Source organism: Oryctolagus cuniculus, chromosome 5, assembly GCF_964237555.1.
Source record: "Oryctolagus cuniculus chromosome 5, mOryCun1.1, whole genome shotgun sequence".
NCBI classification, from domain to species: Eukaryota; Metazoa; Chordata; class Mammalia; order Lagomorpha; family Leporidae; genus Oryctolagus; species Oryctolagus cuniculus.
In genome coordinates, this window is record NC_091436.1 from 59,544,217 (window position 1) to 59,550,754 (window position 6,538).

Sequence of the window (6,538 nt, forward strand, 5' to 3'; positions counted from 1 at the left end):
TAGAAAGAGAAGGGATGGACGCTTCCCCACCATGGAGACCATGAGAACTCTGGTTTCGGGTCCTTGAAGCATTGCCACATCTGAACATTCCATCTCCCTAGCCAGAACCTCCAGTTCTCACACCCCTTCAGTGCCACCTCTAATTAAGCAAGTGCATTAAAATTTCAGTATCAGCCATGAATGGCCCTGTAAACCCAGGATGTTTCTATGACAGTTGTATACCTGTTCTACCATAGAAAAGAAAGAACTCAAATTTACGGGAGGCAAGTAGTGGCTCTGAGAAAATGACTTTGGAAGCAAATCAGGAAGAAACCAACAGGAAGCACAGTGCTGGGACAGAAAGGCAGGCGTCCCGGCGCCTGGGAGCCGGAGGGCCGTCCCCGGCCATCAGCCGCTTCCCTTAGGGAGCTCATTATGTCAGAGACGGGCCATGGCGTTGGGGGAAGCCTCTGTAACAGCATGGACCAAGGGGATTTTCTGCAATGATGAAAAAATTCTATAATGTAGAACTCTACTGGGATATGGAGCACTTAAAATATAGCTAGCGTGAATGAGAAACTGATTTTTTAAGTTCATTTAATTTTAACTCATTTCAATATAAATATTCGTACATGGCTAATGACTACCATGTTGGACAGCTAAAATCTGCATTCTTTTTTCCTTTGAATCTATGATTTATACTTTACTGACTGCAATCCATGTTGTAAGACAGAACAAAATTAAGCGTAGCAGGGAACAAGAAAATTGAAAGATTTTTCTAATGATTTTAAAAAAAATAGCCAAAGAAGAAAGTTCTGGAAAAGAGAGCCAAGAATTAGATGCTCCCAGGCACATGGAATGAATTAGTCATAGCCTTTGGAAATTAATTTATTGCTGAATTACTGGAAAGTAAGGCAGCAATGAAGGCAAAGTTGAAAAGTATACTTAACAATTATTTGCCCAGTACCCCTCAGTTGTCCTCCCCTGAAGCCCCAAACCCTCAGCCACTCATCTGCTTGGTATGGCAGAGCCACTCTGGGTGGCCAGCCACAGTCCTTTCTCTGAGAAGCTGGACTCAGGACACAGAGACGTGTGAGCTCTCCCTGGCTGGTGAATGGCAGGTGTGAAACTTGGGGGCTGTGGGATCAGAGACCGAGAAAGGTGTGAGAACGCGAGCAGGCAAGGGTCCCAGGGACTCACGCCTGCTCCTTCCTTCCTCGCTTGTGATGTTTTGCCACGTGCCTTAACTCCTCCAGGCTCCCTCCTCTGAGAGATGGAATAACTGTAGTTCAGATTTCATAGAGTTGTGGTAGGAAAAAAAAGTTAAGTAGACTCAAGCAAAAAAAAAAAAAACAGACTGGAATCTAACAAGGGCTCTGCAAATATTATCATTGGTTGTAGTAATGATACGGATATTATTACTTATAATAATAATACAAGCAGAATCCTGACAGCATTCAAGTTTCTGGATTCACATCATTCCCAGCATCTAAGCATGGATTCCATTGGATTCCATGAGACACACTTCTCCCTCATATTCTTTTTCTCTGGACTATAATTTTATTGGACTATAATTGACAGATATCTCCCATATTCATAATATAAGATTTCTGTTTTTCTCAAATTAACCTGCACTGGGTTTCTGTTAATTGCACCCAACCGAGTGCTAACTTATACATCATTTTCTGTGGTAGCCAACTTGTCTTCTCTGTGTAAGCTGTAGAAACACCTAACTGCCACCGACTCATGTCACCAGCAGGGGGTGTGGAACAGGAGACCCCCCAGACAGACACATCTTTCAAGGTCTCTGTCCCTGGGACATGTGCTATGCTGCACCCACATCCTCTTAGTTAGGAGTAAACCTTCCAGCAAATGTGTCCTGGTGGAAGGTAGGACCCCGTTTCCTGCTACAGGATCCAATGGTGTTCTCCACCCCTGGGCAGCTGTGGCAGGAAATTGGATCGGGGCTGGGCTTATTGGATCCTCCGATAGGGACTTTGGAAGGCGTGACACGGACATGACTTGTGGTGGCGATGCTGGTGGGCACTGGAGGGCAGCACCCGTACAATGCGATGGCCGATTGCTCCTGTGACGTGGGACTCCCAGCCTTCCCTGCCCTGCCTGCCCATTCCCGTGCCTGGTTCTGCAACCTTCCTGTTGATTCCATGAGCTTCTCAGTATGTTGCCATAAACCAGTCAGGATCTTTGGTTTGCAACCAAGAACCTGCCTTTTTCTTTCACTCCTTTGAGTAGTGAAGAGACAAAAAATAGGGTAGGCATTTGGTCTAGCAGTTAAGATGTGGCTTAAGCCCACATTCCATATCAGAATGCCTGGGTTCTACATCTAACTCCAGCTCCCAACTCCACCTTCCCGCTAATGCAGACCCCGGAAGCAACAATGATTTGGTTCCTGCCACCCACACAGGAGACCTGGACTCACTTCCCAGCGCCCAGCTCAAACCCTACTTCCTGGCTACGGCCCTAGCCTACCTCTACGTTGTTGCAGGCATTTGTGATTGAAAACAACAATTAGGAGTTCTCTCTTTCTTTCTCTCTGTGCCTCTGTCTCCCTGACTTAACCACTAGGCCAAACTCGATCCCAGTTTCATCTATAAATACAAAGCTCCTCCCGGATACTCTTTGTTCAACAATCTACCCACTCCGTGTCCTTGTCTGTATTTTAGCTAGACAAGACCGTGACATACATTCTGTTCCTGGAAAACAGGAGATACCAAATGTGAGCAAATGAACAAGGCAATGGTCAATGAATTGCCGTGAGAGGGCAGGTGTTTGCCCTGGAATCACAGCCCTCCCAGGAGCTTGGCATTGCAGAAAGAGCAGAGCTGCTGACCCAGTCCATGCGCTCGTCACAGAAACACAAGGCTGTGGGCTCTGTTTCTCATGGCGAGGAACACTTCTGATGAAATCTTCTGTTAAGGTCAGAAGCACACAGCCTGGGATACAAACGGGCAGGCTGTGGTCCTGCCGGATGGTGGCACTAACAGGTGCCTCCACAAGAGCATCCCCCTTCTCCCGCATTTGCTGGGCTCTGACTGTCCCCAGTCACCCAGCTCAGCCCTCAGGGACACCTGGCTTAGCAAACGCATGTATACCTGGTGCATAGACCTTGGCCGACAGTGCTAATCTCCCAGAGCCTCCATTTCTGTCTCCCCACCCCCAGTTGTTGATTTAATCCAAAAGAGGGACAAGAGGCATTTCTGACACCATTTGTTACCCATGTAAATAAAATCACGTTCCCGTGTTGGGCTTTTTCTCTTCTACTTCTTCCTGCACCAGGAGGACAGAGCAAGGCATATTTTCACCCATTCAGGATTGACTAACTGGTCTTTTAAAGAGTCCATTTGGGAGGTTGGCACTGTGGTGTAGTAGGTTAAGCTTCTGCCTGCAGCACTGGCATCCCATATGGGTGCCTGTTTGAGTCCCGGCTGCTCCACTTCTGATTCAGCTAATGGCCTGGGAGAGCAGTGAAGGATGGCCTAAGTGCTCGGGCTCCTGTACCTGTGTGGGAGGCCCGGAAGAAGCTCCTGGCTCCTGGCTTTGGATCAACCCATCTCTGGCCATTGCAGCCATTTGGGGAGTGAAACAGTGGATGGAAGACTTTCTTCCTCTCTCTCTCTCTCTCTCTCTCTCTGCCTCTCCTCTTTATTTTCAAATAAAAATAAATAACTCTTTAAAAAATAAAAATAAAATACATTCCATCTGGGGGATCCTGGAGGCTCCCTCAAGAGGCAGGTGGCCACCCTGCAGGGAGGCATAAGTCGGATAGAGAGGCCAGGGTGACTGCTGGCCAGGACAGAGGTGCCTTTTGTATGGAGATGAATTAAGGAGCAGCCACACAGGCAGGTACTCAGATCACAGATGGTGAGTGGGTTGGCTTTCTGCAAAGCAGGGCTCATCTAGCTCAGTGCTTCTGCACCTGCCATAGCACACCTGGGCATCAGAGATCCTGCACCTCTACCCACTCTCCACGGTGTCAGTTCTGGTGGAACTCAGACCCCACTTGGAGTAGGAAGCACAGGCTCCTTGGGGGGCACCAACATAGGGGATTATTTACCCAAGTGTGGTGGACAGCTTCCCAGAGCAATGGCTGGTCCAGCAGACCCACTCAATAAAGGGAACCTAGGAGGCAGAAGAAACGCATCTCCAAACATGAGCCTCCCCACCCCTCTAAAGCAGTGCTCTCAACTTCCACTGCAATGAGAATCCTGTGATGAGTTTTAAACATCCCAGTGCCTAGACCCCCTTCCAGCCAAGACATCAGCATCTTCAGGGTGAGACCCAGGGCTTAAGAGGTTCCACAGTTCTCTTAGGCAATTCCAGGGCACCAGGGCGGAGACTGGCTGTTCTCAAGCAACCCTTTGCACCTGGGTCAATGGTATCACCTGCCAGCTCTACCTGCCTGGGCTCCTCCTGGCCCCCTGTGCCTGCTGCAGCCATGCCCCACCCCCTTGGATGTGGAGAACCCGTTTGTCCCCCTCTTTGGGCACCTACACCCACCTGTGACTCCAAGCTGATGCCAACTCTGCTCTCTGCTGGGGCACACCTCCCAGATCATGTTCTGCATGGCACAAATTCCACAAGGCTGGGAATGTAGATGCTACCAGAAAAAGGGAAATACATGAGACTGTCTTTAAAAGTGTAAACAGTTTGGGTTAAACCAGTCAATGAGATTTGCCTACTAGAGGATTTCTCAAACCCTTTCCCAGGCCATTGTACTCATCCCAGGAGGAAGATATTGTAGGAAAGATTTTATTTAACTATGAACTTCTAGTTGATGGATTTCTTGACTAGGATTTGAGTCACCAATGCAAAAAGCTACACCCAGTGTACCTAACTCCATGCCACTCACTCATCACAATAGTGGCTTTTTGTCAGAAACCAAATCAGATTTTGGTTCTGTATGGTCAGCACTGACTGCTCAATGTGATATATACACAGTAAGACACTGCAGGCACCTGAATGCCCTTCAACCTCTGTACTTGCGGGAGCCACAGAATGATCAGATGCCCATCATGCTACTATCCGTCTGGGCCTTATTACTGTCCTTGATCTCACGACCCTGATGAGAAAAGGTTTACCTGGGAACCCCAAGGATGGCACTTCCTATGACTCTGATTTCCACGTGTAGTGCTTTGCAGGTGTTCCACAGGGCTGTAGGTCTTGACTGGAGGGTTAGCTAGTTGCTGGGCTGACTGAAGTTGAATATAGAAACCTAGGCTGCCAGGGCAGGCACTATGGCCGGCAGGTTCAAACGCTGGCTACTGCAGCCTCCTGCTAGTACATCCTGGGAGGCAGCAGATGATGACTCACGTGATTGGGCCCCTGCCACCCGCATGGGAGACCTGTGGAGTTCTGGGCCCCTGGCTTTGTCCTGGCCAAGCCCTGGCTGTTGTGGGCATTTGGGGACTGAAAGAAAAGAAAGCTCTCTCTTTTTCTTTTTGTCTCTCACTCTTTCACTCTCATACTGCCTTTCAAGTAGGTGAAAATAGAAAATAATATGTAAGAAATCTAAGCTGCCTGCTGAGCCGCTGTCAAGTGCACGTTCCAGAGCTCCTCGGGCTTTATTGTGCACGGGAGTCACCTGGAGGATCTTGTTAGCATGCAGATCCTGATCCTTAGAGTCCGCATTCACATTTGTAGTAAGCGCCCGCTGTGTTGATGCTGCTACCCTATAAAGGGTACCAGTGGACCGACCTTGCCAGGGAGTGTGGATGCACAGATTATATAGATCAGGGAGATGTATTCATCGTGAATTCAGAAAAGCCTGGAAGCTGATGGCGACATGGACCTCAGAGCAGGTAGACAAGATGTGTAAGCTTCACCTGAGAGGCCCTATGGCCAGAGGTGTGGATGTTACATTGACAGCAAAATTACAGGAGTGGAGGAAGCCAGCAAAGCAGCTGCCAGTCAGCTCCCTCTCCGAGGAGGCTGTGGGGGAGGGGCACGGATGTTGGCAAGAATGAGGGCTATTTTATTGCGAAGAACTCCCTAATTATGCAGTTAGAGGACTGTGTGTGGCGCATTCCAGAGCCTACACTGCTCTCATAAGGATTCCACTGTTAATTTTAAGAAGAGAAATAGCAGTGCAACTTTTTCAACTCCCACACCATTCACACATTGAGTTTGTGTGCCAGCTCCAAGCATACCCACTGGAGATGAAAACAGAGCGAGAGCCAACCCTTAACCGAAGCTTGTCAAGCTGCAGGCTTACAGGGAAGGACTTCTCTTTCTCTCCTTTCCAGACAAATTCTTGCTGCCATTTTTTAAGTTTTATATCATATATCTGTTACACTCCAAACACCAGATCCCCAACACAGGGCCCTAACATAGCCGGCCCCCAGCAATGCTTGGTTACAGCGTGAGCAGTCTTGTGTGCATTGATCCGACATGCGGCAAGGTTGCATTTGTGAACAGATCCACACCTGGACATGTCCTAGGCAAGGCTCACAGAGTCCATCCTTTTGGAAACAGGAGCATTGCCACAGGCCTATGAGGTCGGCAGATGTCACCGAAGCAGATGGAGACCACAGATGAATGA